Source organism: Perca flavescens, chromosome 16, assembly GCF_004354835.1.
Source record: "Perca flavescens isolate YP-PL-M2 chromosome 16, PFLA_1.0, whole genome shotgun sequence".
In the NCBI taxonomy this organism is placed as follows: domain Eukaryota; kingdom Metazoa; phylum Chordata; class Actinopteri; order Perciformes; family Percidae; genus Perca; species Perca flavescens.
In genome coordinates, this window is record NC_041346.1 from 11,673,192 (window position 1) to 11,698,493 (window position 25,302).

Genomic DNA, 25,302 nt, shown 5'->3' on the forward strand with positions numbered 1-25,302 from the left:
GTGCAACATCGGCAGCGCCGCCGCTAGTTAGCTTAGCGTAGTGAATGGAATCCTATGTTGTCGGTTAGCATGTTGTGAGTAAAAGTGAGCCAACAAAAGACAAAAAAACAACCTAATTACTTGCACTGAGACAAAAAATGCATTGGCCCACCTATCTACAGCCAGGGTAGACCGTGATAAGCCCTATTTCAACAAACGGTGGCGTATATCTTTAAACTAAGACAAAAAGTCTTATAGTTGGCTTATTTAAAAATGTCCTTGATTCAAAATAAACACAATTATATTCAAATAAAAATACATTATTAATTAAATTTAAAAAAAAATTATAAAGACAAAATATAAAAGTAATAGTCAATACATTGTTAAATCACTGTTTTTTTAGGTAAACCCAATGCATACACAGTTTGATCATGTTGTACATAATTTTACCATAAACTAAAACTGCATTAATTAAAACGTTTTTGTTGTTGTAGGTGTTGCATTTCAGTTTGCCACCCTGCCATGTCTGTTTGCTGCAACATTTCCCATGAAAAGTGATGCAACTATTAAACCATCATAATCCTGCTGCAGGAGCCCTGTATCTGTTTTTCCTACCCAACATTCCTTAGACTTCAGACCTGGGATCAGCGTTGATAGCTCAGCTTCCATAATCCCTTAAAATTAGGAACCCGCCCACTAAACGGGGTGATTGACAGCCGGCTCCTCCAACGAGGCGTGGGCCGACTTGTCTGGCTTCCTCCCCTTCTCTTCTCCTCCTTGTCCGATTTTAGTTGCTCTCGTGCCCCGCTAGTCCGTCCGGGGGAAACCGAAGAACCACTCGACAAAGTCCCAACTATGGAAGGCGACAACATAATAATGCCTGTTTGACTCGGGAAGATTTTCCAAGGTAGGTTTGGTGATTCAAACTGTTCAAACCGGGGAGGAATGAATTACGGGCTAAGAAGCGGCGAGTGTGTGTAGGGGTGGGGGGGGCGAAAAGTTTATCCGCCTCACTACACGGGACAGGAGGGAACAGAGGGAGATTTACTCCAATGTTGTTCACAGTGGGGATGCGTCATGCCGCTAGCTTGCATGTTGGTCCCCCTATAGCTTGTGTGGCACCCTGAGAACTTTTCATATTAATGTTATATCTTTTTTAGTATACGTTTTATAAGTGTACCTCCCACAATGTCCCAAAAATGAACATGTATTGTAATTTTATGTCTGATAATTCTGCCATAAACTTGGCTGCTTTCTTCACTCGGTGTTGATGCAGCTGTGTTTTGGGTTCAAATTGAATTCAGACCTTTTTGCTAGTGAAAGTTCTAGGAAGAAAATTATTAGATATTATTGAATACTTTTGGCTTAGTATTAAATTCATATAGAATTACAAATTAGCATAGTAAGGAACGCCTTTTAATTTGATAGACTCAGCCTATGTGAATATATTGTGAGCTGTATGTCGATGTGCATGCACACTGTACATTTGTCTCTTTTATAGGGACAGTAACAGAACGCCTAATCCATCAGAAGCACTGTTGTTGCATTGGCTTTGATTGACTTGTTATGCTTCTAGCTCTCAAACACCAGCACAGAAACACACTTGGCAGTGTATAAAATGAAGCCTTTAAATAATGAGTCATCCAAAAGCACCTTTTGATGTGATAAACAACATTAGTCTGCATCCTGGTCTTTTCTTTTTGTATATGTATACACACAATTATAGTTCCGGGGCAGCAGTAAAGGTTAATGCTCTGAGTCCGCAATTACAAATACAGACAGACAGAGAGACAGACAGAGAGGGATTGAGACAGTGGGACGGGGTCTCGCTGCAGATGTGCATTCCTCCAGCCAGTGGAGGGATCGAGCCTTTAAATATAGCTCGACAGGAATGCAAACAGACCAGGCAGAAAGACGAAGCCCCGGGGGCATCTCAGGAGTATGAGAGAGGGAAGGTAGGTGGTAGAAAGAGGCAGAGCTCTTTTTCTCCAGTTTATCCCAATTTGTTTCTCTTTCTCAAATGTCTCCCTGTTTTAAGCATAATGTGGGTCAAAGTTCATGTTTAAAAAGGGAGATGCCACCTGTCTAGAGGTTGAAAGTCGTGGGGAAAGTTTTTCAGGTGGGAGATTTAAATGTGCGATCTTGCATCACTTTGTAACATCGCGTATCCGTGGCGGAACTTGAACCTTGCCCGCAAAATCCTGTGACGTGACATCATCAGTGATAAAGCTCGTGTTTATCAACTGGGGCCGGTCTGTGATGCTTCAGAGAGATGATACAGGAAAACATGTTATGTTGTACAGAGCACACGTTGTGGAGGGCACAGAATGAGATTGTCATTCATGAGTTGAAACTTGAGTTGTATTTCTGTTTTTGAGTCGTCCTCTGGTTGTTTCTTGTTTGGAGGTTGTTTTGTTTCTGTTTAATAGAAAACATTTGATATGAATCAGTGGGGTTGTGATGTAGGCTATGCGTACATACTGATTTATGAAATCCAAGCTAAGCTATAGGGATTATCCTGTGTGGGTGTATCAAGCTGCATCTATTCATGCATTTAACACAATTTAGATTCAGTGCAAAAGCAGTTATGTTTTTCTCATTCATACCACATATACTCAAAATAATGAAAGAAAAGTAAATTTTCAGGAAATTTTGGCTGTCCCTGTCACATTTGGCTGTTTAACAGGGATTGGCCTAGGGCTGGGCAATAGGGAGAAAATCAGATATTACGATATTCTTGACCAAATACCTCAATATCGATATTGCGGCGATATTCTAGGGTTGACAATTGGTGCTTTAACAAAATATCTTCACAATTAGATTTTAGATAAATAATCATCAGTAATGTGGACATACTTAATGTCTAAGTGGCGAAAAGGCAAATAATAGAACAGCTAGAACAGTCTGGTAAGTTCAGAAAAGTACATCACTTTACTGTAATGCAGCCTTTAAAACCAGTAAAAGACACCACTTATGTCATTTCACGATATTACGGTATCCAAAATCTAAGACGATATCTAGTCTCATATCACAATATCGATATAAGATATAGATATACAGTATTGCCCAGCCCAATTTCAGACTGATCTCATGAAGTGGCGTATGTATGACATGCCAAACCGTATGCCATTTTGGCGTGTTATAAAGACGCATAATCACTTTTTAGCATGTTTATCAACGCGGTTTGGCCTCCATTGACTTACATTACGTGTGAATTATCGCCGTAGTGAATAGTATGAAAGGATGGAAGTCCGCGGAGGGAGGATGGGTAAAACACAGGACTTGCACCCAGGAGAGCAGGGATCGCATCCCGCATGTGGCGTTTTTTTTTTTTTGTGTTACTAAAGCCTTTCCCAATGTTCTTTTCCTAAACCCACGCGCGTGTGACATTGTTCTCGCAATAGCACGGCACGTTCTCGCGACAACTCTCGTATGTTTACATCCGCTGTATACAGCGCAGACACACGCGCGGATAGCTCAAAATGCGTACAGATAACAAGCCGCTCGGCTTTAGGAAAGTGGCGTGTATGTTCACGCAAAGTCTTGATGCCATGTTGCCAATTTTGACTTTTGTAGGCATTGGCGAGTGGCTCGTCACTGTTGGTTGCTTGAGAGATGAAAGGGAAGAGTTGACACTCGTAGACTGTAGTTTGTTGGAGGCCTGTTGACCAAGTGGAGCCAGTTTTCCTCCTGCACTCCCAGTAAAACAGAGACAGAAGTGCTTCAGCCAGTCCTGTGATGTTAATATGTCCCAGGTTTTTTCAGTGCCAGTTGGCTCACTGTTTATTGCTTTTGTTTTAAAATCCCTTCAGCTAATTGAAACTTGTCATCTGAGTCAAAGCACAGAAATGGGCTAATTGTTGTTACGTCTTAGCGTTAGTGGAGCCAAACACCTGGCCACTCCCTCCAGTATCTCGGTCAGTTACAAGTTTGCTGTTAATGGATTTCACTTCACGGACTGGGTGGGCCGAGCAGGAAAATGCTTCTTGAGTTTAAACTCTAGTTTGTCAAAGTCACAGTACATTATAGAATACTGACTTTGAAACCTGTGTAGCAGAACGTCAGCTCTTTCAATCTCTTGACCACTTTACCACTGTGAAAGTAAATGTACACCGAGTAAAAAAAACCTCAAAAACAAGAGAGACACCAGGTGCCTTGCTGTTTGCCTCTGGGAAGTTAGCCTGCCCATGAATTCCCAAAGTCTTCTGTCTCTATAAAAGTAAAACTGGAGTCTATTTTTGCTTTATGAACACTGTGACTGGAAAAAAAAAAAACACGTTTAAAAAAGATTATTTATAAATAACCTCAGTGAACAAATGTGCTCTTTGGACTCAGGGGCTACAGGGATATCCAAAAAGAAAGGGAAATTAGAGGTGCTCAGATTTCTGAGAATATTGAAATCCCTTAATTCACACATGGCTGACAACACATGTTGGAGCCTGTAAGGATGTAAAAAAAAATGAAATATGTAAGGTGGCTCTGTAATAAAAAGTAAAATCTTAAAAGTTCCAAAGCATTTACACTCTGGCTGTAAGGCAACACATGTGATAACTAAGGCTATGTTCACATCGCAAGTCTTAATGCTTAATTCAGATGTTTTGCTCAGATCCATTTTTTTTTGGTTTGGCTGTTTACATTACCTTTTTAAAATGTGGCCTATATCAAAGTCCAGTGTGAACTGCTTGCGGTTTCGAACTGACCATCATGCACAAAAGAACAATAACAATGACCTCAGACGCAGCACGCTGTTGCACTAAAGTTAGGGAGGTTATGGAGGAAGTCAGCATTTTCGCTTTTATTTCAAAATGTTTGTGTAATGGCAGCCGTGACATTAATGAGCAGGTGCTGAGGAGGAGAAGAATGAAGAGAAAGAGAGCCAAATTGGCTATTTTGGCCGTTATGGCTGCAAATTCCCTACAGAGGTCTGTGTGGATGCAGAGACGAGCCAGCAGTGGTGGGACTGCGTTGTAATTGTACCGTCTATGTCTAGGGCTAACTCCCGCCGGTGCATATTTGAAATAAGTGAAACGTTGATGTAGATTGACGTAAAAGTCGCATCCAATCCGCCTTGGTTGTTCACACCGCGGCCGCATTGAAAAAAATCCAACCTGGGTCTGATTCAGGACCACGTACGGAAGTGGTCCAAATCTGATTCGGGGAAAAAGAAAATCTGATCTGGGCCACTTTTGCCTGCAGTCTGAACGTAGCCTAAATGTACCCTGAGTTTGGCCTTGTGTAGTCATATTAACTGTAGTCTAGTCAAATCGAAGGCTCATGCTTAAATTAAAAAAAATTGCACTAAATGTAAGATGACTGTAGAGAGCAAACCTTTTGAGGAAAAAAAACTCTTCGCTATAACACATTTATCAAGAGTTTTTCTGGCGTTCCAGTCAAATGTGGGAGTCATTTTTAAGAGTTGCTCTCAAGTAATCGCACATTGAACCACACGATTGCTCAGAGAGAAATAATCAATCCGAGACAGGAATCTGACCTACGTCTGCCCCACTGTTCCATCAAAGTCCTTACATTTGTCAAGTCAATCATAAGTCCAAACTTACTGTCTTTGCTTTGTTTTTGCTAAATACAGACCTACAAAGATCAATTTAGTCTATTCTTTAGTTTTAGTACTGCTCAGTTCAGTCAAACTCCTCTCCGAACACCTCATTCTAGTTAGAGAAAGGTACTGTTATTCAGCTGGCCTTGGGCTTCGCCTGATTCCCTGCAGACGGCTCTCGCTGGCAGTCCAAACCCTACACAAAACCACATACGCACACACATACACACAAGTATGCAGAGGCTCCACTTAGACCTTCACACGGACTCATGCATGCACATATATGCGCATAAGCACACACGCAGCCGATCCAATACTTTTGTGCGCACACACTCCCCATAATAACAAGCACACAGGGCTAAACTCAGTCCAAGCCTCCATACTCTCTTCTCCACACTCATATTTCACTAGTCACACACAGACGGCGCACAGCAATCAACTTTAAATTAGAGAGAAAGCTGCTCCAAGAACTTGAACGCTTCTTGCCAGGTCTGAGGCCATACTGTTCTCTCTGTGTGTGTGTGTGTGTGTGTGTGTGTGTGTGTGTGTGTGTGTGTGTGTGTGTGTGTGTGTGTGTGTGTGTGTGTGTGTGTGTGTGTGTGTGTGTGTGTGTGTGTGTGTGTGTGTGTGTGTGAGAGAGAGAACAGAGAGAGCCAGCTCTTGATATTAAACCCAACTCTGAGGGGCCTAGATTGGGGTATTTCTTCTCTGTGCTGCTGTTTGTGCACTTTATCCCCACTCATGCTTACCAGGCACTCTGCTCAATTGTTCATTTGAGGAGTTCTTCTGCGAGAAAGAGAGTTGTACGTTACTTAATCCCACCTGGCTTGTTCATTTCTTGTTCTGCTATGATTCTCTACATTTGCTACAGTTTAAACACATCCAAGCCGCAAGGCCAACCCACGTAAGTAGGGCTTAACCTTGTGGGTCGGAGCTGTGGCTTCTTTGGAGATCAACTGACCAACACGGGCGGCGATCGTGTGATGATGATAGTAAAAGTGTAATATTTGTTGAACGGAGAGAAAGAAGAAAGAAAATGGCCACGTACGCTCCTTGCCCAGCGAAAACGTCTGTCAGTGCAAGCTCTGCCCGTAGATGAATGATGGTTGAATATAATGGCAGCTCTGCAGAGAAAGCCTATACTCGCTCCTTGATGTATGGGAACGGATGCCAAACATCTGATGTTTGCCACATCTGTTTTAGATAGAACAGTTTTTTTTGCCAGCAGACTCCATTTTTGGACTCTGGAATTATCTCAAGTCACATCATCGTCATTTGGCCTAGTATCATATGCTGTAGGCTACAAGATTATAATTGATAACCACTGTAGAAGACTATTAAAGGACACTGGGTAATCCTAGAACTTAAAGTGATTTAAGAGGAATTCAACATAAGCATGTTTAGGTGTGAAGTTTTATTTTTTCAAATCCTACACAAAATAACGAGCTACGTCATGTTAATAGTGAAAGCTAAACTGTTACAGACCATGAACAGAAAACGGATCAATCTGGATGTATGATTATGATTTCTATGAGCAGAGGAGTCCCCAACTCCTTTCTCCTTTTTACATCACTCTTCTAACAGCCATTTTCCTACCCTGATCCCAAAGTTGGCCACAGAAATATTGTCCTTGGCACTACAGTTTTGGAAGGCTGAATGAAGACGTTATGTTTGCCGCTGATTAGCCCACGTGGAGACTGTATTACTGTGGGTGATTTTGTATTTTTGCTTCCTTGTTTTACATTTGTATACGTAAGTTAAGGTGCCATCACAGCAGCGGTAAGGGGAGAGGCCGCAGTAGTATAACGTTTCAAACTGCACTTGCATAATGGATCCATTTCTAACAGGACGAGCTCAGAGTTGTCTTTATTTTACTGTGGCCACTAATAGCCTTTACTACTTGTTTAATCTTTAATCCTGTAGTAGTAGTACGTCATACTCTATCAAATATTGACATAATCTCTAGTACATATCTCCGTTTATAACAATGTGGAGCTATGTGTTGGCCTTTTATATCCCATGCAAGGTTTGAATTATTTCACATTTAGATGAGAGAAGACATTAGATACAGTATAAAAGGCTAGCGAAGGAGACGATAAGGGATCAGACAAGTTCACTAACAGTACAATTCGTGCCACTAACTTAAGACACTCACTTACACGTGTACGTCTACAACGGCTAATGGCAGAGGACTGATTGATGCTGACAGCTTCACTGTAAGCTTATCACTTGTTGTGGTGAATAACTGTAAATGCTCTGTGAAACGGCATGCATGCTAGATAAATGTTAAAGAATGTGCTTCCTTCTCATGCAAATGTGCTTTACGTGCGTTTCTGGACCTCTCCAGGCTTCCACTAAAACATTTTTATCTATTGGTCACAGAAGAAGATGAATATAATTCACGTATTTTATCATCTATTGTAAGGAGAAGAGGTTATGTGAGGTTTATATATAGCCTATGTTTGACTGTAACCAACATGCCAATATCTCAAAGATTAATGACCATATTATTTGCTGTGCACCTTTGACATATTGCTGCAATCCTGCCAGTGAAAGCTACATATTAGGTTAGCCATATATTCTGTAGCTACTCTGTCCAGTTCAGTGTGGACTGTGGGAATACAGCTAACTGGGGAAATTGTTAGAGCTTGGCAGAATATTAGTCTATGCTGGAAAAACACTTGATTGATTGCTTTGGTATAGAAATTCTACCTCCAAATCACGAGCGCTTACTTGCCAAACCAGCATGAAGAATACTGTGGATTGATTTACAAGCTGCTGTGGCAAGATTGTGCCAGCATTTTGGCTGCTTGGTGTTGACTCCCACCCTGCAGGTGTTCATATTTACCGTCGCTGCCAACCTGACAATGTTCTGTTTGTGAACCAGATGTCTGACAAGAAATGGAATAAAAGCAGCTCTAAAGCCCAGCACATCAATCCACCATCTTGTTAGAGAATAGGTTATAACGAAGGCATTCATTATTGCAAATTCAATTTGCTGTCCCAGTAGGGTTCATTTTCAGAAGCAGTGAATAGATCTGTCTGTCTCCATTACAAGTTAGGGTGGCAGGGGAACTTTGTGACGCGAAATGGAACTGCACTTTGTGCCCAGTGTCCACATTTACTATTGAAACAAAATAGTTGAATTGTTATATTTCTCTCGGACGTGTGGATTTTGTGAGGTGTATATCAGTGCTAAATGGTACCAAAACAAGTAAATAGCAAGCAGTAATCCCTAAAGTGTGGTTTGTAGGCAGCTGTTGCCAACTTGGGACAGACTGAATCACGTCTGTCCAGGTTTTAAAGACATTAGCAGTGCTGGCTTTGAGTCAGAAAGGTTTACAGCACGGTTAAACCTTAGACCGTGTAGACAGGACTTTCAGACTTCAACAACTCTTAACGTTGGAGGATGAGCTATTGGCTTTAAGGTTGCAGGTTCTGATTCCTTAAACGGTTGTGAGAAACTGTGTCAGAGACTGCTGCTGAAACTTATAACTCAGATCCCCAATTTTAGCACAAGTGGTTGAAAAGGGACATTTCCTGGTGTGAATAATGTATGTGTATCTTTGTGTATGATCAACAAAAATGACATTCCTCAACTCTGTGTGTGTGTGTGTGTGTGTGTGTGTGTGTGTGTGTGTGTGTGTGTGTGTGTGTGTGTGTGTGTGTGTGTGTGTGTGTGTGAGAGACTGGACCGGCGTCTGATGTGCCGTGTGTGCGCAAACATTTATGTTGTCAAGGAGGTTTAATAAGAAGTGCACAGTCTGCTACACATAACTTGCAGACAGTTAACACACAGCGTAGCGGAGCCTTTGCGATTAATTAACCGTGACGCTTTAAAGCGCGGTTAAAAGTGAAATTGGTTAACCGCTGCATCCCTACTTTGGACTCTAGGCCATATGTAATATATAGGCTACTAAGGCTAGCTATTGTTGCAGCAGATTGAGTTCTTCTTGGGTGGTAGTTTTCTGGTAGTTTCTTTCACTCAAAAATGTGTTTTGCGCATTGTTACTTGACTTGGATGTTGGAGCTTCACTGTGCAGAATGATGCGTGTGCAGAGTTTTCACATGCGTCTGCCGACGGGGTAAAGTTTCTGTGCTCACCTTAAATCTCAGTTTAACCCCCCGGACTCGCCAGCAGGACACAGTATGCCGCACTTACACCACTGTGGACTTCTGTGGGGTAGGAGACATCTTGTATCCAGAAAGGAAACATTCTTTGCATATTCATTGACCCTGGATCTTTAAATGAGGGAGGAGAGAGGAGATGTCATTTCAAGAAATTTGAACTGGTTGATTGAACCTTTTTGTAGTATTATTTTTTTTTAAACGTCTTAAAGCGTGTAATTTCCAAGGCAAGCGTGGATCATGATGAATCATACACACTACACACTCACATTTCACTGGAATTGTACCTCGTATGATTTCATGTGAAAAATTCAAATTGATTGATAAATACCTGAAGGTGTAAGATGTATCAAAGACAGAGACGTGTGACATGGTAGATGGAGTGTTTTAGTGGATCTCGTTGCGTTCATGCATTTCTGCTGCAACAATGCGACTATTTTTACTGGACTGGTACATACATAATTGATAGACTTGTCTGTTTAAATTATGTGACAGTCGGTTATGATGTAGCAAAATGTCTCTGGGGTAGCAAAGGTGTGTGTGTGTGTGTGTGTGTGTGTGTGTGTGTGTGTGTGTGTGTGTGTGTGTGTGTGTGTGTGTGTGTGTGTGTGTGTGTGTGTGTGTGTGTGTGTGTGTGTGTGTGTGATGACATCATTCTGTTGGAATTTCTATGAAAGAGAAGTATGAAACATCTCTATTTTCCCCCTCTTCTTCTCTCCTTTCAGTTATTTCTTGCCTACCTTACTAACCTCGCTGTCCCTGTTCCTCCTTGTTTCGACATCTTCATTATTTTATTTGGCTCAAGAGTCTGTCTGCCTGCCTTTGCCTTGCCTCCCTGATTGCTTCTGCTGGGTTTGTTGTCTTCATGGAGCGTTGGCAGTCTTAAAGGACGATAAATGGGTGTTATCGAGCATGGTGATCATATCTGATTTGGCAGACAGGTGACAGAAAAAAATGAGAGTGAAGCCAAGACTACACTACACTAGATATGTTTTTTGCATGTTTACACAGCAGCTTAAAATGTCCACATTCTCATTTTTGACACAGGCAGGAGGAAGCTTTTTTTTATGGTTCAGTATCACGCTGTTGCTTCCCAGTAGTGTCCCTAATGTATTCAAATCCAAACATTCACATTTTGGTCGAAGGATGTTTTAGCCTCAAAATGCTTATTCTCTCTAAAATGTTTTCTCAAGCCTTTCTAAAAAACATTTTCCCACGTGACCTGATGTAAGTTTGTGTATGAGGACGTTACTTCAGGACGGTAGCAGTACAATAAATTGGTTGGCTGTCGGCACTGTCCCATGTTTGGAGGTGTGGACGGTGCTGTAAGGTCGGATCCATAAGTCGCACATTAACACAACTTTCAACGTGACTTTGCGTAAACGTGTTATCTGTACGCATTTTGAGCTATCCGCGTGTATGTCTACGCTGCATACAGCGGACGGCGGTCTGTAACGTCACGGCGTAAACATACACGCCACTCTCTAAAGCCACGTGGCGTGTTATCGCGAGGCTACGGTTGGGTTTAGGAAAAGAAGAACCGGTTGGGTTTAGGAAAAGAAGAAAGCTACGTTGGGTTTAGGAAAAGGAGAACCGGTTGGGTTTAGGAAAAGGAGAACCGGTTGGGTTTAGGAAAAGAAGAAAGCTACGGTTGGGTTTAGCAAACGTGACATGCGGGTTGGGTTTAGGAAAAGAAGAACTGGTTGGGTTTAGGAAAAGAAGAACAAGGTTGGGTTTAGGAAAAGAAGAAAGCTACGGTTGGGTTTAGCAAACGTGACATGCGGGTTGGGTTTAGGAAAAGAAGAACTGGTTGGGTTTAGGAAAAGAGGAAAGCAACTGTTGAGTTTAGGAAACGTGACACGCGGGACACGATCCCCGCTCTCCTGGGTGAAAGTCCTGTGTTTGACCCATCCTCCCCCCCCGACCAACCTCCCTATGCAGATTTTCGCCCTTTCATGCTACTCGCTACGGCGTAAATTGACACGCAATTGCAAAGTAATATAAGTGAATAGAGGCCAAACGGCGTTGATAAACAGTATGCGAGTATGCGTCTTGATAACACGCCAATAATGCCATACGAATTGCCATACGAATTGCCGTGTCATACATACACCACTTCATGAGATCAGTCCGCAACTTTGCATTAACACAACTTTGTTGGACCAAAGTTGTTATTGTGTGACTTTGGTTCTATTTAACCAGTCGAGGAAACGTTAGCAACTCCACTTTTCTGGAAGGTAAAATCAATGGCATTGTGGTGACTGGTATTTCCGCCACCTGGAAAATCAATCAGTTTACACTGTATTTAGAATTTTGTATTATAATATTTACTGTCATAATGATTTACTTTATTAAGGGCAGATAAATTGCTTAACAAATTTAAACCAATTACAATGGCTCTGAGTTCTGAGCTCACACTTTATCACTTTTTACTTTGGATAATCGGTAGATCAGTGTTGGCTAAATATGGCATTGTCCGCCGACTGCAGTTTGTTGGAATTTCTCTGCTCAACAGAGTGTTGCGTTGAAGACAGTTTTATTGCCCGAGTTAAGGTTGGTTGCAATGAGTCAAGCAGTGTTGACATCAGTGCATTTCAAAAACGCTGCTTGGTGCTAAAAAAGAAATGATAGACATGTTAATCTGTCCTTTCAATCTAGAATCGCTAAATAGATATGATTCTCAGCCTTTGTTTTGTTTTGCCAAATGTGTGGTGTTAAGTTGTCGGTAGATGTCAGTCAAGAGATAATGCAGCGTGAAAATATGCAACATGCACCTAACCTTCATTTTCTATAGACACGATAATTAACTGACCATTGTTCAAAGTAAAATACAAACAGACTGTTTTTTTTTTTTTTTAAGATTATTTTTGGGGCATTTTAGGTTTTTTTTTTTTTTTTTTATAGGACAGCTGAAGACATGAAAGGGGAGAGAGAGGGGGAATTACATGCAGCAAAGGGCCACAGGGCGGAGTCAAACCCGCGGCCGCCGCGTCGAGGAGTAAACCTCTACATATGGGCGCCTGCCCAACAGACTCTTCTTGCAGAGTCTTTTTTTGGAGGGGAAAAACAAACTGCAGTTGTCGGTCGGTGTGTTAAATCTGTATCTAAAGGAGCGATCCATTATCCACCGCGCTGCTACCCAAAACTCTAACAGTAAATGTGACCGAGAAAATGCTGAAATACTGTGAATGAGACAAAACAAACATACATACAAACAGACAAAATCAAATGCCACATTAGAAAATAGGTGGGGAGAAAGGTGCATCTCTGTCCTGTAATTGATATCTGATGGCCATATGGACCCTGTTTAGTTAAACGATTTTTAAATAGATGGTTTCCCTGGGTCAACATTAGGCTAATGTGTTAAGATAACACTCCCGAGGGGGCATGGCAACGGCATGGGGAAAAAGCACGTCTTACCTTGGATATGTGTAAGTGTGTTTCCATCCACCAGTTTTTAACTGTAACATGTAATATAAAGGATTACTTGAACTATCAGTACCCATCAAGGGACTGGTGTTGCAAATTAGCTTCAGCTATATACACCTGTACTGTACAGAACATTGGACGCTGCTTCTGCCGATGTTTCTCTGTACTTGTCTCTTACAAATAAAATGCAGAATTAGATTAAAATGAAATGCGCGTACTTCATATTAAACTGTCAAAAGATCCGCATCAACACCTAATGCCTTATTAATATTCGGTTGATGTTACCGCCCAAGTAAATCCCTCTAGTTCATGTACTCTGAAGCTGAAAAGCTACACATCAGCTCACTGAACTTGTAACGTTACAAGCATAGCATGTACAATATGCAATATACAATGTATATTCTATTGAACACATTGTCCTTGATACAAGTCAGTCAGTCACGGAGTAAAACAAATGTGTAAACTAGTGAGATCATGTAGAGCTTTTCTTTTTTTTCTTTTTTCTAGTTTGACAGATTTCAACTCTGAAAAGCTCCCTCCCTATCATACTGCCTTTGATCTATAACAAGCTTCTTAATCGGTCTCCTGGATCACTCGAGACACACACACACACACACACACACACACACACACACACACACACACACACACACACACACACACACACACACACACACACACACACACACACACACACACACACACACACAGACATGTACACACAAACACAGAGTGTCTTAAAATCAACAAACTTTGAAAGCAAATCCTGGCGGTGCACTGTAAATCAGCCACCCCCCCCCACCCTCTCTATCTGCCTTTCTATCTCAAGCAAACAGGTTGGGTAGTCGGGCTGATTGTGAACAGTCTGACGAGGGCCCCTCTCTCTCTCTCTCTCTCTCTCTCTCTCTCTCTCTCTCTGTCTCTCTCTCTGTGTCACTCATTTATTCTGAAAGAAACTTTGTTATAGCGTGTGTTGCATCCTGCTTCCAAGCAAATCACTCCGACAGTAATGAGGTTGTGGATGATTTTCTCCTTGGCTAACGTCTTTTTTTTGTCGATGAAAGTCTAACCTCCTCAGCCTGCTTGCACTCGTTCAAATATGAAATGCGTTTGCTCTGTCGTCTGGTTTTTGTCTGAATAGTCAACACTGTAGATTCCGCAGTGAACAGTGCTGACGGGCTTTTTTGAGTGTTCGCTTCAGCATGACATATATAGGGTCTGTTTGCCCCACTGTCTGTCTTTACTGAATAGTCCTACTGTAGATCCGACAGGGCACACTGCAGCTCAACTCTCTGTGTGTGTGTGTGTGTGTGTGTGTGTGTGTGTGTGTGTGTGTGTGTGTGTGTGTGTGTGTGTGTGTGTTTGCATTGCTATCTTTGTGAGGCCAAGCATGAGTTTTAGACCTTTGGAGTGAGGACCTTTTTACAAAGTGAGGACATTTAGGCCGGTCCTCACTTTATTTTCACTGTAATGGCCTCCAGAGGCTGTTTTTATGCTTTTCTCAAAGTTTCAGAGAGGTCCTCAGAAAAATAGTAAAATGAGAAATTTCAAGTAGAAATTGGTGTGTGTACATTTTCTTCATACACACACTTTTGCTCTGTCACCCCCCCTATGTTACACACACGTGTACTGCATCTGAGCATTTTTTTCAGTCAGGCGCCCCCTTCAGCTTCACACAGTTACTGCACCCGAGCTACTCTGGCACAGGCGCCCCCACAGCTTCACACAGTTACTGCACCCAAGCTACTCTGGCACAGGCGCCCCCACAGCTTCACACAGTTACTGCACCCAAGCTACTCTGCCAAACACACATTTATTGCACCTAAACTACTCTGGTTTCAGGCCTTGTTTTACTAATCTACATTTGGCCAATGACCAACAGAAGTGTTTATTATACTAAATACAGTGTAAGAAATTAATATTAAAGGTAACTGTAAGGATTGGACCAGGATTAGAAGAATTTAGGACCACAGGGAGCCCAAGGATGACCAAAGTGAAACAAAAACACATGACACTGCTGTTGATTTGTCTGCATGTAACAGTAAACCAGGTAATAAGCAAGTGGGACTCAAAGTACAAGTTACAATGTAGATATATCCACAGATTAAATTAGTAAGTAAGTAACAAACAAAAACAAACTGTGCGCATATAGAAGCATTTGATTGGCTGAATTTGAATGTAGTGGCTATTTGCCAAGGTTATCAAAAACATTTTATTTATATCTGTTAAACTATATCAACATGTGTAATATCTAATAATAAGAGAATATTTATTTCAACTGGAAGCGTATGATTTTCTAAATATTAATACAGACATTTTTTATTGCTGATTTAACTATTCTGGGGTATATGCATGCTGTGAGACATAAATAATGCAAACTGTGTTAAACTATTTCCATCATATTTAAATAATAATATCTATTGACATAAATAAATTAAATCCTAGAGACTTAGTTTCAAATGAAGGCCTAAACATTTCTTTAGGCCTTTGACTTACTGGGAATCAAACTGCAACTAAAAAAAACTAGAAAATTATATTTCATCACAACACCACTTAATGTGAGCTAGTTTAGAGATTATAGAGGATGAACTGTAGTAACTATTGTAATTATCAGACTCTTCATCTAATGACATACGTTTCATGGTTTTGATTTGTCCAATACTTTTGTTGGTTTATGACAAAGTATTTTCAAAATTACATTCCCATCAGCCTCAGTTGTATTTGCTGCTGGTAGTGCTAATTAGCATGCTAACATGCTAAACTAAGAGAGCTAAAACCGTAAACATTAAACCTGGTAAACATCAGCATGTTATCCTTGTCATTGTGAGCATTTTAGCATGCTGATGTTAGAATGTATGTGTATTTATTGGTTTATTTAACAGGAACAGTGGTGATTAATAAACACTGGTATAAATGCACAAGAGTTAGCCAAGAGGCTGATTTTCATCTGTACAGGTACAGATGTTACCTTGCTCTACCTCTCATAGTACAGCCTCTTAGAGCTGCTGTAGACTCTTAGTCTGGTTTATCTGGTACTAAATGCTTTAATCAAAAGTATACGGCCTTATATCTGCAGAGTACAGATTTGAAGTGCATCTCATTTTCTTCCATAGTTCAATTAGCTATTGTTCTTCTACACTTGCACAACTTAAGTTAATATAATTTGAGATATGAATGATGCACCCTCCTGTAGGATACAGTGACAAAAGTATAAGAATAGACATATTATTTATCCTTACAGAAAATGACTACCTTCGCCTCAGTTGTCCCCAAACTGTTTGCTGTCCCTGCTCACATTATATGAATGCATGGAGACAGCACTGTCGCCAGGCAATAGGTCTGATGGTTAGGGGCTACTGAAGCAAGTGGCAGCTCCAGTATTTGGACAGTTAATTGTGGCATCACTTTGGACAGCCAGTGGCTGACATGTTTGCCTCCACAGAGAATTATCAGTGTCCTATATGGTGTTCCTGGTGAGTTAACTGAGTGGGACAGACTAGCAGGCCTCCCTCTCACATCCTGTGCAGACACTGAGCCTCCTCCACAGCTTTATCATTCAGTGTTGCTGTTTATTTTGCAGTAGTACTACAGTAGAACTGTAGCCATAGTTGTGAATCTTGTGTGATTTCCAACCCTGCAACTTGTAAAACAGGCCTGAGAGTCGGAGGTGAACAGCAAAATATTGTGAGGTTCTCTCCTCTGCTGCAGCTCCCACTTAATTAATGGCCCATCAGGAGGAGGGGCCCCCCGCTCTCTGCCATACACACTGCAGAGAGCAGGTGACCTGCACTCAGAGAGCTTGGCCACTTTCTGCCTGGTACAATAGGGCGGTTACACACTGACTGCTTGGCGTGAGCATGGCGTTTCAGTTGTGTGTTAGTTGCGTGGCGTTTTCTATGTCTTTCCACACCAGAAAGGTGTCTGTCTGACGCAGCGCTGCTGCTGCTAGCCTTGTCTGGACACGTGGATGTTTCCCATAAATATAAATATATACTGATCTGATTACAGCAAAGACAACGTCGGCAGTATTTTCGGCAAAATAGGCTCCAGAATATTTTGTTCTGTATTGACAAGTGCAATATTACAAAATTGATTTTTTTTTTAAATGACCTTTATATATGTGCATTTATGTCCAAACCTCGAGACTTTCAACCATGAATATGTCATTTATTAATATGCATTCGTGTCTAAACGAAATATAAACATCTTTTCCTATTCTATTTTGTCTGAAACTCTTCCAACACGCTTGCGTGAAAAATAGGCGTCGGTTTTATTTCTAGCAGGCACGTTGCCGGGCGCAGCTCGAGCCTCGCGTGTCATGCAGGCAGTGTACACACTCTAACCTGTTACCATGGGAGCCGAAATATAAACTGACGCCTCGGAACTGACACGCTCACGCCCACGCAGCCAGTGTGTAACCGGCCTTAATGTTGGACACTTTAAGGGTAAAGTGTTAACATAAGTGTAGAGGCTCTGGCCTCATTGCATCTCATTATACCCTGATGGCACCTGCAGCTTGTTCTTGGGATTGTATACTATAAAAATGAATAAATTGATAAATAGACATTGAACGGAGAGAAATTTAAATTAAAAGGATGAAAAATGGGTTAGACATACAAACTACAAGCTGTTCATTCATTCTTATTTCATTTTAACTAAACTTCTAAGGTTCGGCCCCTGTGTGTTCAGCGATGGAAAATAACCATACATTTACTCATGTATTCTACTTAAGTACAGTTTTGAGGTAATTACCATTCCGGTACTTTGTGCTTAAACTCTACAACAATTATAAGGGATCAACCTTTATTTACTATAATCAGTGAATAAATGATGATATACTAGTATAGATTAGGCCAAGGGACAATTAAGCTCAACCCCATGTAAAGTATATAAAATTAAGTCCACCTTTACCAGTTGCAACATTATAGAGATGAACAAATTGATCCTTCAATAATTATAATACAATAACATAATTATTCAAAAATTTGCCATGTTGCATTGTGAATACTTTTCAGACTGTAAGCATATTCAGTGCTAATACTTTTTTTTTTTTTATTGTAAAATTCTGAATATATATTTACTTGTAACTATTTATACAATGAGATATTACTCTTTTACTTAAGTAAAAGGTCTGAGTACTTCTTCAACCACTGATATTTGGTACATACAATAATATATATGGTTAAACTTTACTTTTAAGAGCGAAATTTTAATGTTACATTTCTTATTTTGCAGTAGTACTACAGTAGAACTGTAGTGATAGTTGTGAATCTTGTGTGATTTCCAACCCTGCAACCTGTAAAACAGGCCTGAGTCAGAGGTGAACAGCAGAATATTGCTCTTTGCCACACACTGCAGAGAGCTCTCTGCAGAAATCTGCCCTTCCCCCCACCTGCAGACTAGAGCTGAAGCTCAGAGCTCAGGCATGAGACAGGAGGAGCATTAGACGGGAAGTCATTATAATATGATTATATTTAAAAGTAAGATATTATAAAGTAATATCTCATTGTATAATGAGATATTACTTTATTACTTAAGTAAAATGTCTGAGTACTTCTTCAACCACTGATATACATACAATGATATGGTTAAAATTTACTTTTAAGAGCAAAACTTTAATGTTAAAGTTCTTATTTTGCAGTGATAGTTGTGAATCTTGTGTGATTTCCAACCCTGCAGACTATAAAACAGGCCTGAGAGTCAGAGGTGAATATTGTGAGGTTCTCTTGACTGCTGCTGCTCACTTAATTAATGGCCCATCAGAGGGAGGGGCCGCCCCGCTCTCTGCCATACACACTGCAGAGAGCAGGTGACCTGCAGGTGACCTGCTCTCACAGGCAGCTGCCCTTCCCCCCACCTGCAGCGTGCAGTTGAATCTCAGAGCTGAACGAGAAGATACAGCAGAAGCTACCTTTTAAAAGATTGGAGCGACTCAACTAAAGAAAAGACTACTTTTAAACTGTTTCTGTGCAGGTAAGATTTTATGAACTCTTATTTTTAGCTTCCACACGTCAGTTAATGTGGTTTGTGCAAAATTATTTCGCACATTTAGACTTTTTATTGCAGAATGGAGTTGCCAGTTGTAGTAAATTGTAACTACTAACTTAATCGTCAGGCAGTGACTTTTTGTATAACTATGTGAACATATATTAGTTTTGAGTTTTATTAGTTTTTTTTTAACAACATTGCAGTGAGCCCGTGCACGTTGTGTACGAGCACCGCCGAGCCGATTTAAAGCCGACACTTTTTTTAATACGTGGGTCGTTATAACTGACGTTGTCTACTACAATTCAGAGTTGTTTGAACTACAGAAATCTGTTTAGAATGATCTTAATGAATAATGCAACAAGAGTGAAGCATGTAAACTGCGTTGTTTGTTTGAATGGATCATAAATGGATCCGAATGAAGAAATGTAAAAAAAAAACTCATTTCTCTGTGAGGGCTTCTCCCTCAGGCTTGGAGAAGTAACAAAAGTGAGCATTGAAGGCTGACTATCGTCTTTTCTGCAGCCTGCTTCATGTGTCTGTTCATTGTCCAATTCCCCGTTTTATTTGCTGCCATATGCGAGCAGCGCGCTGCACTTAGGCCGGTTACACACTGTCTGCGTGGCGTGAGCGTGTCAGCTGCGTGGCGTGTCCGTTTATATTTCAGCTCCCATGTTAACAGGTTAGAGCTTACACACTGCCGAAGTGACACTGCTCAGATGCGGCTCGAGCCATGCATGCTAGAAATAGAACCGACGCCTATTTTTCACGTGAGACGCCAGGGTGTTGGAAGCGTTTCCAGGCCAAATAGAATAGGAAAGATGTTTGTATGTCATTTAGACACTAATGCATATTAATAAATGACATGTTGATGTTTGAAAGCCTCTAGGTTTTGATTTAAATGCATATATATATATATATATATATATATATATATATATATATATATATATAAATATAATAAAAAATCGATTTTCTAATATTGAACCTGTTAATACAGAACAGAAAAAAATATTCTGTAGTTTATTTTGCCGTCAATAATCACATCAGTATATATTTGTGTTTAACATGGTATTTCATCCTATCAATGGGAAACATCCATGTGTCCAGACAAGCAGCAGCAGCAGCAGCAGCAGCGCGTCAGACACGTTTCTGTTGTGAAAAGGCGTGAAAACGCCACGCAGACGCCACGCTCACGCCCGGACACATGGGTGTTTTCCATAAACATAAATATATTCTGATCCGATTACAGCAAAGACAACGTCTGCAGTATTGACGGCAAAAGGCTACAGAATTCTTCGTTCTGTATTAACAGATGCAATATTAGAAAATATATTTTTTTTTTAAATTACATTTATATATTTGCATTTATATCAAAACCTAGAGGCTTTCAATCATCATGTCATTTATTAATATGTATTTGTGTCTAAATTACATAAAACATATTTTCCTATTCTATGTTGCTGGAAATGCTTCCAACACGCTTGCGTGAAAAATAGGCGTTGGTTCTATTTCTAGCATGCTGCTTGAGCCGCGAGCTCAAGCCACACCCGAGATGTGCGTCTCACGCAGGCAGTGTGTAAGCTCTAACTTGTTAACGTGGGAGCCGAAATATAAATGGACACGCCACGCAGCTGTCAAGCTCACGCAACACATCCAGTGTGTAACCGGCCTTAATGCACTCGACAAAGCCGACACATATGTTGTCACTGTCCACAACTTGTTCAAAACCGTTCCATACCTCTGACTTTCCTCCAAACTTGCTCAAAGTTAATTTTCCTGTCTTTCTTTGGACTAAATATAGGTAAAATTTCTGATTATGGCATAGCTTTCTCCCCACCCAGTTAGGCTAATAAAGTAATGATTAAAAACACACAAATGCTTGATCAAGGGCCCGGACGGCCTTAGGATAGTTATGGAAAATAACGGCCCACAATGTTTTTACGTGCTAAAACATGCTATAGTCGTTAATATCTTAATGAGATTTTGGGGATGTCACTGATATTTTTTGGGGGAGTGTAATGCAACTATTGTGGCAGCAAAGTTTAGTCTCAATTGTAAAATACTTGAGTTCAAATGTAGTTGTAAGACACTACAGCAGAGAGGTACACTTTAGAAACTACACTGCAGTTAATGCTTAACAGTCTGTTTTTATTTTGAATCCAAAGTAGCTGTAGCTGTGCTCTCATGGCTTGTTTGTAAAGTTTTCAATCTTCTTTTTGGTTTTAGGTCCAGAAGTTGATGGCTGTGAGAAAAACACAGGTATGTGCATTTATAAAATCTTTATTCTATCCTGATGTAGACTTTTCAATAGAACAGTTGGTAATAGTTTAATTCAATGTTAAAAGACTCTGGAATCGTAGATTAGGGTTAGGCTGCTCATTCTGTACTCACAGACGTATGAATGAAGGCAGTTAATATTTTAATTTGTGGGTATTTGTGATATTATAAATGTGGTACATAAAGTAAAAGTATAGAAATAAAAGATTAATATGCACAAATATGCACTGAGAATGGTTTTCTTATCTAATTGTAGCACATTGAATTGCAATATACTTAAGTTTCTTAGCCCTATTATTATTTACGCTAGTATTACTATTTTCTGGAAAACCCTCAGCACCCATCACCACTTATATACAACATCATAAATGACTGTAATGTCCAAGTAACCCTAACACTGGATCACAAAACTGCAAGGTGAAAGGATCAATGTCATGTCTTCTCTGGAGATTTTCAGATACATTATGGTGGGGATTTGTGAAAATGTCAGCTCAAGTTTTAAACAATAGAGGTCATAAGTCAATTTCATGGTAATATTTGAGGGGATAGTTTTATGGCACTTATTCGTACAGCCAAATGAATTCAATTATAGAGCAGTTTCACTGTGCTAGATGAATTAATACTAAATAAAAATAGCAGGCTTATTATATTTTTATGTAGCTTATTTACAGTTCTGAAAACCCATTGTTTAAGTGTTGATGGTGTTTAGTGAGGTTTGTCTTCTGACTGTGGTTGAAGGAAGTTAGTCGTACACTCGTAGCTAATGTTTTGGCATGATATTTTCACGTCTTCTGACTGTGTCTAGGGCTGGGGACGGTTACCGCATTACCGCGGTTGCGTGACGCCTACCGCGGGTCTGAGCTCGTCACCGTCATCACCGCAAAAACAAACATTGGCCTGCACGTTAGGGGTGGGAATCCCCAGAGGCCTCACGATCGATATCCTCACGATACTTGTGTCACGATACGATATTATTAAACATACTGCAATATTCTGTGATATATTGCAATTTATGACCTTTTTTCCAACTTCAGATTTTTCCCAATTTTAAATTATGTCCCCAAAAGGAAACTTTGTCAACGTTTTATCTAAAAAGATAAATTTCTCTGTTTGTTCATCTCACTTCAATTTTATTGCTGCAAAATGAGAAAGTCAAGCTGACAAACCGACCAACACATTTATCATAAAAGATCGATACTTGGCGTCTCTGTATTGATACAGTATTGCCATGGAAAATATTGCGATACTATACTGTATCGATGTTTTTTTTTTCCCCGACCCCTACTGCACATTGTGTCTAATGACATGGATTGTATCTGATAACATTGTGTGTTACATGGATTCAAGGTTTTCTAAACAAAAGTTATCATCAAAAGATGGAGAAAATCCGACCTTTCACGAGTTGCGGAGCACAATGTTCCATACCATGTATTATGGTATGAAGGTAAAAGCCATTTCTCCATTCTGAGCTGAGGTAGAGACGTTGAATTTCAGCCTGCATGCACGTTTTCGTAGCCTAAAACAGAGCGGCTTATATCGGTAGAGAGAGCAAACTGCCGAGTGACCGAGTCGCCCTCTGGGCTCTCTGTCTGCTCAGCTGCTAGACGGGCTGCACTCGGGCTGCAACATGTAAGTTAAAAGCCAATGTTTTTTTTGGGGGGTAACTCCATTCACTTTACCGGCAGTATTGACAACAGATAAAGCCACCGTGTCTTGTGAAGCACTAGCTTGTTGTTTTATTGTTCACTTTTAACTCACTTTATATCATCTTTCCTCTCTTTTCCTCACAGCGGTACTCTACTCTCTGTTACCGCTTGCTCTCCTTGTGCGACCACACAGGCACTGACTTAAGGCACCCTGCCATTCTCGCTCTAACTTGCGCTACTCTTGTAATGGGGTATACCGCTAACGCGGGAATTTCTTGCTTTTCAACCGCGGTAGAAAAAATACATACCGCCCCAGCCCTAACTGTGACAAGCCTTTTTTTTTTTCAACACGAGTAAAAAATCCTGATTTTTAAACAAAAACAGTATGCTTGACATCTGCCTTTTCCAAACAAATACTTGGAAAAGGCAGAATTTTTCTCAAGTGTTAAATATGATTTCAGTGGTACAGTCCATTTTCAAGATAATGGTAGCATGGCTCTGTAAAGTTGGACTTGAAAGTGAATGTGATGTCTTTCTCATGATTATGCTTTTTACTTACAGTTGGACTGTGTCTTTGAGGAGTCAGGAAGTGATTCCTCTGGGTCTGAATTATGCAGCCACACCGGATTGGACCCAGATTACAAGCTACCTCTGAATGCATCATCATCCAGTGATGATGAAGATTTGAAAAGCCCAGGCAAAGCTAAGAAATTGTCCCGTAAAGAAGAGTTCAAAGGTACAGACACAAGTTCAAGTGAAGATGGAGATCCAAGTAGGCAAAATCACCATTGGAAAAAAAAAAGAACACAAAAAGCATTATGCGAAAATACAAAATAAAGAACAAAAGAGGACCAAAAAGATAAAGTGACTGTAACCGGGACTGTAAAACTTGTACAAAGAGAAGACAACAAACGTGCACCATCAAAATTTCAGCTTGTTGTCAGTGCAGTAAACCGGCTTACCGAGTTTAGTCCATGCAAAAAGGAGTATGGGAAACTTTCAACAGCTGTTAAAATTGGATTCTGTCTTAAAGGAGCTGCAGAGGTACAGATTGGCCAGGCTCTTATGCATGATGATGATCAGGCAGAGAAGAAGGCAAAAAAGTTCTTGGAACCTTTGGAACGAAACTGGAGAAACAATGTTTCTGTCAGTGCTCACCAAACTATCCAAGAAAAGAGATGGAATAAAAAAGAGGACATCCCCCTCACCAAAAATGTGATTGTGCTGAGGGATCATCTCAGGATGGTAGAAGACAAAGCAAGAGGGGAATTGAGGCAACAGCTGAGTTTAACAGCATACAAGACACTAAATGAGACCGTACTAGCACAGGTCATCGTCTTCAACAAGCGACGTGAAGGGGAAGCATCACGCTTGACACTTGAAGCCTACAAGAAAGGAAGCACAAATCCCATAAGCGAGGCCATTTATGTAACCCTGTCACCACTGGAGAAAAGAGCTGAGCAAGCGTTTAACTCTCATAAATACGCGGGAAAAGAGGGAGAAAGGTACCTGTTTTCTTGACCGACAAAATGAGGGAGTCCATAGACTTGTTGATTAAAGGAGAGATGAAGCTGGTGTTCTTGCTGAAAATCCCTATCTCTTTGCAAGACCGGTGTGATGGCCACATACGAGGGGTGTGACTGTCTGCAAAAATATGCAGAGAAAAGCGGGCAGAAAACCCTGATCTCCTGAGGTCAACTAAATTAAGAAAACAGGTTGCCACACTCTGCCAACTGCTGGATCTGAGTGAACAAGAGCTAGAACAAGTTGCAAGGTTCATGGGGCATGACCTCAGAGTCCACCGTGACTTTTACAGACAGACAGACAAAACATTTCAAATTGCCAAGATAAGCAAGCTTCTATTTGCAATGGAACAAGGCGCCTCCACCTTCAAGGGAAAAGAACCTTGATACAATTGATCCTTCTGTCTGTGGTATGTATGCACGGTTACAGATATCATAATTAATAGAAACATTTTCAGGAAAACCACAGACTCATAGCTATACCTTATGTGCAGGTTACGTTCACTGCTACCATTAGTGTGTAACTTTCTGACTAATTGTCCGTTAGAACTAAATTTTTCAGTGATGTTTATATATGCAGTCAGTGTTTAAAAAGACCAAACAAAATTAGCAAAAGTGTCACTGTGTTATATATTACTAAATGGTTTTTTTTTTTTTTTTTTTTGTGAAAATGTTTGGAAAGCTTTGGTTTGTAACTTCTCTGGTTGTGGGATTGCATGGTATAGTGAAAAAAAGTGTAAGGTTATCAGTTCAGACACATGAGTAGATCTAAGTAGTA

At 40.5% G+C, this 25,302-nt stretch overlaps 1 protein-coding gene across 1 annotated transcript in view; it reads left to right on the forward strand.

The window, feature by feature from the left end:
• The first annotated feature begins 725 nt into the window (after positions 1–725).
• il11ra (interleukin 11 receptor subunit alpha) overlaps positions 726–25,302 on the forward strand; it is an 84,781-nt gene continuing 60,204 nt past the window's right edge. The window contains exon 1 of the mRNA XM_028600991.1: positions 726–886. The gene's annotated coding sequence lies outside the window, so the exon portion shown is untranslated. The remainder of the gene's footprint in view (positions 887–25,302) is intronic.